Source organism: Aythya fuligula, chromosome 2 (assembly GCF_009819795.1).
Source record: "Aythya fuligula isolate bAytFul2 chromosome 2, bAytFul2.pri, whole genome shotgun sequence".
NCBI lineage: Eukaryota > Metazoa > Chordata > Aves > Anseriformes > Anatidae > Aythya > Aythya fuligula.
In genome coordinates, this window is record NC_045560.1 from 141,521,403 (window position 1) to 141,531,465 (window position 10,063).

The window sequence follows — 10,063 nt, forward strand, 5'->3', positions numbered from 1 at the left end:
TTTCACATTTACTGTGGCACTTTGCATCTGAACAGTATTCTCAAAATGTTCTTCACGCTTACTTTATAAGTAATTAAGTGATTTACTAGTAGATGATAAAAAACAAGTCCCTGTAGGAAATCCCTGCTGATTTCTGTTTGTTGGAGTTACTAGGAGGGAGGTTATTCATTCTTTCAATTATTGATTTGGAGGTAAAGTATCAAGCTACTGCTGATAAAATCTGTGGTTGGCACACCTATCAGGGAGTGCTGACAAGGGCAGAGCACCCTGTCCTGTTCTGCTGGCTGGCTCTGCTCGAGTATCTGCATACAAATTCGGCTCAGTGCTGTGTTTTTATGCCTAGCTGCAGAGGGCGAAAGCAGCACTTAATTCCCTGGAAAGCAATGATACTGAAAATCACAGTGAAAAACTCATCATCTGCTTCTGTGTGATCTTTCAAGGCGTTTGAGCAAAGATGAGCATTGCATCATATTATCTTTGTGTGCTGTATGGGTGAGACTGACACTCATGATGTACGATTCTCATTTTTGAAAGGAAGTAGAAAAAATTGAGTGCTGAAAAGGGAAAGGGGAATTATTGAGGGCATGCACTGCTAGTTAAGCTTTTTAAATCTTCCAGTATTAGTTTATTGAAAAGAAAACCAATAGAAAATACCATTGTGGTGTATCAGAACCTCCTTGGGGAGAAAATACGAAACAAAGGGTCCTTTAATCTCACAGAGAAGGTAGTAAAAGGAAATAGAAGTCAGACAAATTCCAATTTAAAATAAGAAGATGGTAAATGCAAAATTACAGCTGCTTAATCACTGGAACAAACTATGAAGAAATATGGTGGGGCTTTCATTTTTCAGTGCTTTCCTGAATACTCAATGCCTTTCTGGAAGAGCTGCTTTAGCCCACTTGCTTGAGCCCACTCAAACTTTCTGCAAGTTCAGGACTCACCTAGGAGTGTTCCCTGGAGCTACCAGCAGCAGTTCAGTTTCAGATGAAATATTCCATGTTTTCAGATGAAATATTCCACGTTTACACTCATTCTCCCCTGCAAAAGAAACAGAGGTATCCCCAAAAAGTTAAGGACCAGAGCAGTTCACTCACTTGTAGACAAGACTCACTTGTCTTCACTTTTTAACTCTTCTGTGCTGGAAAAGCTGACCCTGAATGCTATTTTCTAGGATCAAACTTTAAATGAATCCTAAGGATTTCCATAAAGAAAAATACTGCTCTAGCTGAACACAAGCAGAATTAGTTAGTCACAGTGCAGGTGTTATGGGATAGAATGGAATCTACATTACCTAGGAATCTAACTAGGAATCTACAGTGGAAATGTCAGTAGCAGTTAAGAATTGCAAAATCTTTCTGATAACTCAGACTGAAATATTCTCTCATCTAGCTAACCTGTTTGTTAACTTTTTCATGTGCATTTCATTCTGAGATAAATTTCTGGCCCAATCCTAGATCAGATTGCTAATATTTGAGTAGTTCAGATTAGGTTTCAAAATACCAGTTGAAATATTTTTTTGCAAGAGGATGTTTAGCAAATAGTCAGTGGACGGAAGAGTCCTCTTCTCCCTCCAATGAGTAAAGATCAGAAAGAGAAGGAGTATTATCTATGCCTAGCTTTTGGCTGTTGACTGCTGCAATGATACAGCAGGCTTAAAATACTTCCTCACTGTCATGAGGTAAACAGAAAAACTTGATAAAAACTGAAAAATGTATTTATTTCATTTCCTATTTTCATTTCTTTGCTACCTCCCCATGCCTACCTCTATGAGATTACAGTTATATTCAAATCAGTTGTTGTTTCCCTACCACCACCAAAACTGCAAACTAGTTAACTCAAATTTAACTGGCACAGTGAAGTTTTTCTGAAGCTCACCTTGATCTTAGCCAGATTTTGGGATCTCAACACTTCCAACAGCTGCTTAGGTTTGGCATGCATGTGGTCAGGTAAGAACCTGAGTTTTGAAGTTTCTGATCTATGAACAGAAATACCAAATGTTGAAGTATGAAGAAAAAAAGAACAGCTTCATGATTCCCCCCACTCCAAACCCAAACCCTGGAATTAAAATATTTTGCTTTCCTAACTGCTTTCCCCAAGAAAGCTTTGCAGTCTTGACTTTCCATGCTATACAATCTCTCTTCTGTTTCCCTACACGCAAATCAGTGAAACATACATACTCATGCAGGCCTGCACACCCATGTACCCATGTATGTAACTAATTTTATAAAGCAACTTGCTAGCTATTAAGTTTTTAGATGATTTGAATTCAAATGCAAACACTTTGCCTAGGATCCATCTTCAAATAACTTGAGTATAGTGCACAGAATTATTTTTTCCCTAACAAGAAACACAAGACAAGCTGTGCATGTAAGTCAGGCAAGGTTACTTAATGCCTAAATACTACAGGACAGAAAGAAAGTGTTTCAATTTAGTACTGAAGTGATATATTGGTTGTATAAAGGTCCTATTAACCTCTACCTAATCTGCAGTTGTTGAATATGAGAACCATAAAGAACACAAAGCATAAGATTTCTTTCAATATAAAAAAGCTAGTGATTTTTTTTCTCTTGACAATTCTAATATTCTTTTCTAGTTTGGTCTATGCACCTGTTTTCTCTGTTAAAACCAGCAGTAAAAGCCAGAGCCAATATAGAGCATAATCATCTACAGTACATTTTCAGTGGACTTTAAGCACCAATATCCACATTTGGTATTTAAAAGCTGCTCAACTGCAGCCAAATGGCTGTTACAGAACTTCTTAGGTGTTGTGACTGTAGATACATTTATGGATTCTAAAATTAAATCAATTCCCAATTTTGTCTCTGTATATGCTGGAGCTACCCCATTGTGTGCAGCTAAATGTATGCAGAAGCATCCAACTGGCACCTAGAGGTAGCTGGCACCTAGATGACAGAACAGAATGCTTAAATCCCCACGAGATCTGAATCCCAAGCACAGCACGACGAGTATTTATTGATGAGATTTGCTTCCTGCCAAAAGAGCAGCAGCAGCCACTGCTTCCTTTAGGATGTGTCAGAATGAAGAGTAAATAATGTCCCTCTGAGATAACTTGTACAGGGAGTCTAATAGTTAGATGACAGTCAAGGTCTATATAACAGGTAGATTTGTTATTTGAGAAAGAGAAGAGATGGGTTGATTGATCAACCCCTTCCTGACACTCCAAAATGTGAGTAATCCCTCACTTTAAATCTAACTCCTGGCAGAACGGTCTTATCAACAGGCTACAGTCTTTTCTGTCAAAACTCATGAGAAGGAGAAGGGGAACTCTATTACTTGTGTTCACCTGCACTAACATTAAAAAAAAAAAAAAAAAAAAAGTAATTGAAAGAGCAAGAGGAAGCCTGGCTTTGAAGCCTAGTGATTATCTCACTTGCCTGGCAGGGAGAGAGAGAACTGGATTCTGGTACCTACTCCCAGAATTTATTCTGTATATTCAACCATCAGCAGCAAGTATGACTTATCCTAAGAAAGAAGGAGCTCATGCCACCCACAGGGAAAACACAGGATCTTTTTTCCAGGAAATTTCTAAGCATCAGGCTAAAGTCACACATTCTTTACCTGTAAAGAACTTTTAATATCTTTGCAGCACTGAACAAACCAAGCAACCGTTTTCAACCTGAGAGGCATATTCCTTTAAAACCAGGAAGGTCCTGTTGGCAGGTCAGGCTCCAGTTTGAAGGTCAGTGCCAAGAAGAGAGATGCCAAAAGGAGTCAAACACTTGGATCATTCTCAGGGGAGCAAATAAAACTGCCCAGTTCAGCAGAAGACTAATCTTCTGCCTGCTCTAACCTCAGGAAGACCTGGGCAGCCACTGCGTCTCTTTGGCCTATCTTGCCCACTGCTTCCAAATAAAGCTTTGGGTGCGTGTGCCTTTTTACAGTTTTAACTATGATTTTATATACACTACATGCTTGTTAAAAGTTTGTTGAATTTTCCCAACAAGGCCTCTTACCAAGATAGAAATTTCCTTTCCAAGGCATATCAAGCTTTAATGGGCACAAGGGAAGGAATTTAAGGTATGCTGGCAGAGAGAGTGAAGAGTTCAGCTCTAGAAAAGAAAAGAGGCTTTCATGATTGCTTGCCTACTTGTCTTGGAAAAGGGACAGATTTTCAAATACAGTAGAATATGCCCTTGCCTAAACATAGGCAAAATCTTTGGACAGTACTTGGATTTTACCAAAAATATATGCTCAGGAGTAGTAGAAAGGAATGGAAAATGTATGTAACGATGGAACTGCCTCCTCTCATCTAGAGTTTCAAGACAGTTAATGATGAATTTTCAAAGAGTAGAATAGAATTCTATAGCAGCAGCACAGAGATTTACTTCTGAATTTGATAGTAAAAATCTGCACTTTTCTGTGTTTGAAACTATAAAAACTCTCATTAAAATCAAGCATTTGTTGAGGGTAAAATCTCTTCCACGAATGTAAAACTTGAATTATTGCATAGTTCAACAGTACTGTAACTGTGGAAAGGTGCAGTGAGATAAAAAAAGCTAGCTATTCATAGCTTTAATAAATGACTGAAGAGCGAGAGAGGACACACAAGTACATGAAGCACATACAGCATACAAAGGAGAATTCATACTGAAAGAGAGGCTATATCCATTTTATGGACAGAATGAACCTACTAGATGTAAATATGACTGTGAGTATCATGATGGCATCTATCAAGAGGCTGTGGAACGACCATCCGTGAAGTGATGGAAATCTTTTTAGATGTAAAGAAGAGACACTAGCAATCTTGCAAACTGTCAGGTGATGTGATTGGTACGTTTAATCTCTAGTATCTAAAAAAATAAAAGAAAAGCATTAATTTAAATTACCTTACAAATTTCATGTTTACTGCAGCCATACTACATTGCTGTGACAATGAAATATGTAAAATTCAAGATCTCTCTGGGAAAAATAATGGAACAAAATGAATTTTCTTAGTTAAATACTTAAAGAATGACATTTCTGAACTGAGAAGTATTAATCCTGGCAAACATTTATTCTAGAAATGAAGTTTTGTTTATATTTTTCTTGAATTTGAAGTTGCATAATTATGTTTTTATGAAGACAGCTATTCTTCGTTAGCAGTCTGCCAATTTCTGGGATTTTTTTTTCCCATTAATGCAACAGTCGCACATAGGTCTGTTGTGCATTTAGGAGAATAGTGTGGGTGAGCCATTCTGGCAGTTTAATATTAAGTGTGGGTGTTTATATGCATATTTCAAAATGTTTCATTCTCAGTGTGACTTATTCACGATTGAGTATATAGATTGTAATGCTCAAAAATTGAACCTATTCTCTAAGGAAATGTCTTTGGCTATTTTCATAACCTGGCCTCTCCCAGTGTGCCATGCTGGTGGGTTTGCTTTTATCTGTAAACACAGGTGATGATTGCTTTCCAACTTCTACTTCTTTAGACAGAAATTTATACTGAAAGATGCAATCTTTGCCACATAAATGGTTTTGAAACAGTGCTTAAATTAAAAACAGCGTTGCATATATTAAGTACCTTTTACTGAATGCAGGTGCTACAGGCATAAGGGTGATGTGCCCCTAAGGGCACCAAAGGGCCTTAGTGGCCCTGACCAGCCTCACCTGGGTGCTCCATCAGCTCCCTGCCCATGACTCCCAGTCCCTATCACAGAAGCGCTGCTCTTCAGCTTGGCTACCACTGTGCCAGGCCTTGCTACAGGCTCTATGGATCCTGGACCAGTGGACTGACTCCCCAGATTGTCCTCAGGTCTGTCTCATCAGCAGGACACTGCCTGGCAGGCCGGACTGGGTCCTGGCCCCGGCCTGCCCTGCTCTGGCCCTGTCTGGCCTTGCCCAGCCATGTTGTGCTTGGCTTCTCAGCCCCCAGGGAGCAGCTGCCTGATGAAAGGTTGGGGAAACGGAGTTTCAGTGTCTGCCACGATGTAGGAGGAGGGAGATGAAGGAGCCTACCAAAGGCCATCCCCTTTCATCCCCCTTGCATCCAGCTCTTCACTTCCTGAAGCAATGGCATAGAAAACAGCAACGAGCAGGGCACGCACCCACTCCTCCCCAAGCAATATGTGGGTCAATGCCTCCCTCATCATGGATTAGCAAATAACTCCTCCTTCAATGCACAAAACAACTAAAAGGAGATGCTGCATGTTTGCTGAGGACCTCTGTTGCCAGAGAACTTACTCAGTACACAGCAGAGGAGCACTTAATTTTGTCCTTTGCCTAGCAGCAGCAAAATGGTAGCTCCCTCTCTGATCACTAAGTACTTGTCAAGTACTTCTGTTGAAGCTGTTCCTCTCTGAATATAAAAGTTTAACATTTACTGGTGAAGGACGTGAGTGAAAATAACTTTATAGTTCTACGGAGTAGTTTAAAATAGATTGCAGCAAGAACTAAATACCACATCTCCCTGATCCCCAGTAATACACTAGGATACTCTGCCATTCTTTTTCTTTGGCCTAAGTCTTGATCTACACCATGCAAAGGAAAATATGGAGAACATGGAGATGGGTCTGAACATGTTTTGAAGCCTTGCAGCTATTAGCCAGAAAGTAGGAAACACAAATTCAAGCAGAATGAGGAACCGAACCCATTTACCTTTAAAAGCAGTATCTTCCAAAGGACCAAGAAATGTGAAGAGATGCAATGCTTCCTCTAAGTGCACTATGCTTCAATGTTTCCTGATATATTCCACATTTAGCTGGATTTTAAAGATCCTGTTCTTTAGTACCCGAATTTTCACCAGAACTGTGTAATAGCTGTGATTTGATTAGATAGCAACTAAGCGTTATCACATTCAATGCAACAGCAACTAGCCTTCTTGATGGAATGGCCTTTCTGCAATCTCATGCAAGCTCCACTTCAGGGATTCATAAAAGTGTTTCTTAACTTTAAAGTTTACCTTTTCCATTCAAAAGAACATTTATTCAGTTCTTGGAACTAAAAAATTGCAAGAATGGAGTCAGAAGAATTTTGGTACATTCTTCTGGACTACAGAATTTCAAAATAAAATGTGAGCTCAGGTAAACAAATGAGAACAGTGAGTTGGTAAAAAAGCTTAGAATGATAAGTGATGTAAATGTTAGTCACACGTGCCTGAAAAAAGGGTATTTGAAAATCTAATCACTTTGCCAAAGACTGAAAACCACTGTTACCATTGGTAAGCCGGGTATCTTGGTGGTTGTGACAGATAAATCCCTGAATCTCTGCATATTTCCTGGCCTGTATCAGAAACAGTGTGACCAGCAGGGCTAGGGAGGTGATCGTCCCCCTGTACTCAGCTCTGGTGAGGCCGCACCTCGAGTACTGTGTTCAGTTTTGGGCCCCTCGCTACAAGAAGGACATCGAGGTGCTTGAGCGGGTGCAGAGAAGGGCGGCGAAGCTGGTGAGGGGCCTGGAGAACAAGTCCTACGAGGAGCGGCTGAGGGAGCTGGGCTTGTTCAGCCTGGAGAAGAGGAGGCTCAGGGGCGACCTTATTGCTCTCTACAGGTACCTTAAAGGAGGCTGTAGTGAGGTGGGGGTTGGCCTGTTCTCCCACGTGCCTGATGACAGGACGAGGGAGAATGGGCTAAAGTTGTGCCAGGGGAGTTTTAGGTTAGATGTTAGGAAGAACTTCTTTACCGAAAGGGTTGTTAGACATTGGAACAGGCTGCCCAGGGAAGTGGTGGAGTCACCATCCCTGGAAGTCTTTAAAAGACGTTTAGATGTAGAGCTTAGGGATATGGTTTAGTGGGGACTGCTAGTGTTAGGTCAGAGGTTGGACTCGATGATCTTGAGGTCTCTTCAAACCTAGAAATTCTGTGATTCTGTGATTCTGTGATATGATGAGCATGTTGACCGGGGTCAGCTATGTTAGGCATCAGATCACAGAATCACAGTGATTGGAAGAGACTTCTAGAGATCATCTAGTCCAACTGCCCTGCTCAAGCAGGGTCACTTAGAGCATGTTGCACAGGATCACTTCCAGGTGGGTTTTGAATATTTCCAGAGAAGGAATCTCCACAACCTCTCTGGGCAACATGTTCCAGTGCTCTGTCACCCACACAGTAAAGAAATTTTTCCTCATATTCAAATGGAAATACCTCTGTTTCAGTTTGTGGCTGTTGCTTTGTTGCTTCTTGTTCTATCACTGGGCACCACCAAAAAAAAAAAAAAATCCAGCCCCATCATCTTGACACCCTCTCTTAAGATACTTATACATGTATATGCAATGGTAACATCTCCTCTCAGCCTTCTCTTTTCCACGCTAAACACGCTCAGCCCTCTCAGCCTCTGCTCACAAAAAGAGACACTCCAGTCCCCTGATCATCTTCGTAGCCCTCCACTGGACTCACTCCAGGAGCTCCAGGTCTCTCCTGTACTGCAGAGCCCAGACCTGGATACAGCACTGCAGGTAAGATCTCACCAGGGCTGAGTAGAGCGGCAGGATCACCTCCCTCAACCTGCTGGAAATGCTCCCTAATGCACCCCAGGATCCCATTGGCATTCTTGGCCACAAGGGCACACTGCTGGCTCATGGTTAACTTGTTGTCCACCAGGACTCCCAGGTCCCTCTCCGCAGAGCTGCTCTCCAGCAGGTCAGACCCCAGCCTGTACCTGTGCTTGGGGTTATTCCTCCCTAGCTGCAGGACCCTGCACTTGCCCTTGTTCAACTTCATGAGGTTCTTCTCAGCCCAACTCCCCAGCCTGTCCAGGTCTCTCTGAATGACAGCACAGCTTTCTGGTCACCAGCAGACTTGTGGAGGGTGCACTCTGTCCCTTCATCCAGGTCACTGATGAATAAATCAAACAAGATTGGGCTTAGTACTGACCCCTGAGGGACACCGTTAGCTAAAGGCTTCCACATAGACTGCGCCGCTGATCACAACCCTCTGAGTTCTGCCATTCAGACAGTTCTCAATCCACCTCACTGTCCAGTCATCTAACTCACAATTCCTGAGATTAGCTATGAGGATGTTGTGGCAGAGTGTCAAAAGCCTTGCTGAAGTACAGGTAAACAACATCTACTGCTCTCCCTTCACTTATCCATCCAGTCATTCCATCATAGAAGGCTACCAGAATGGTTATGCATGATTTCCAGTATGAGCTGTTTCATCACCTTTACAAGGATGGAGGTGAGGCTGACTGGCCTGTAGTTTCCTGGGTCCTCCTTCTCGCCCTTTTTGAAGACTGGAGTGACATTGGCTTTCTTCCAGTCCTCAGGCACCTCACCTCTTCATGATCTTTCAAAGATGATGTAGAGTGGCTTAGCAATATCACCCACCTGCTTCCTCAGCACTCATGGGTGCATCCCATGTGGGCTTATGGATATGTGAGTTGGCATAAATTATCTCTAAGACAATCCTCCTCAATTCAAGGAAAGTCTTTCTTTCTCCAGACTTTCTCTTGTCTCCAGCATCTAGGATTCCTGAGAGCTGGCCTTAGTAAAGACTGAAGCAAAGAAGGCATTCAGTAACCCTTCCTTCTCTGTATCCTTCACCACAAGAGCATCCACTCCACTGAGCAGTGGGCCCACATTTTCACAAGTCTTCGTCTTGCTACTGATGTATTTGAAGAAGCCTTTCTTGTTGTCCTTGGCATTCCTTGCCAGATTTAATTCCACATGGGCCTTAGTCTTCCTTGTCACATCCCTGCATACTCTGACAACATTCCCATATTCTTCCCAAGTGGCCTGTGCCTTTTTCAGAAGTACACATACTGTGTACTTCCTTCTGCTTCAGTTTTCCCAGGGGCTCCTTGCTCATCTTGACACCTTTGCTTGACTTCTTACTCATAGGGATGTACTGATCTTGATCTTGAAGGAAGTGTTACTTGAATCACCAGCTCTCTTGACCCCCACCCACCCGCCTTCCTTCTTTCTAGAACCATAACCCATGGGATTGCTCCAAGTAGGTTCTTGAAGAAGTTGAAGTCCAGGGTTGAAATCCTACCTATTACCCCGCTTCGTTCACACAGGATCCTGAACTCCACCACCTCACAGTCACTACAGCCAGTGCTGCCCCCAACCTTTACATCTCCAACCAGTCCTTATTTGTTTGTCCATACAAGGCCCAGCAGCACACCT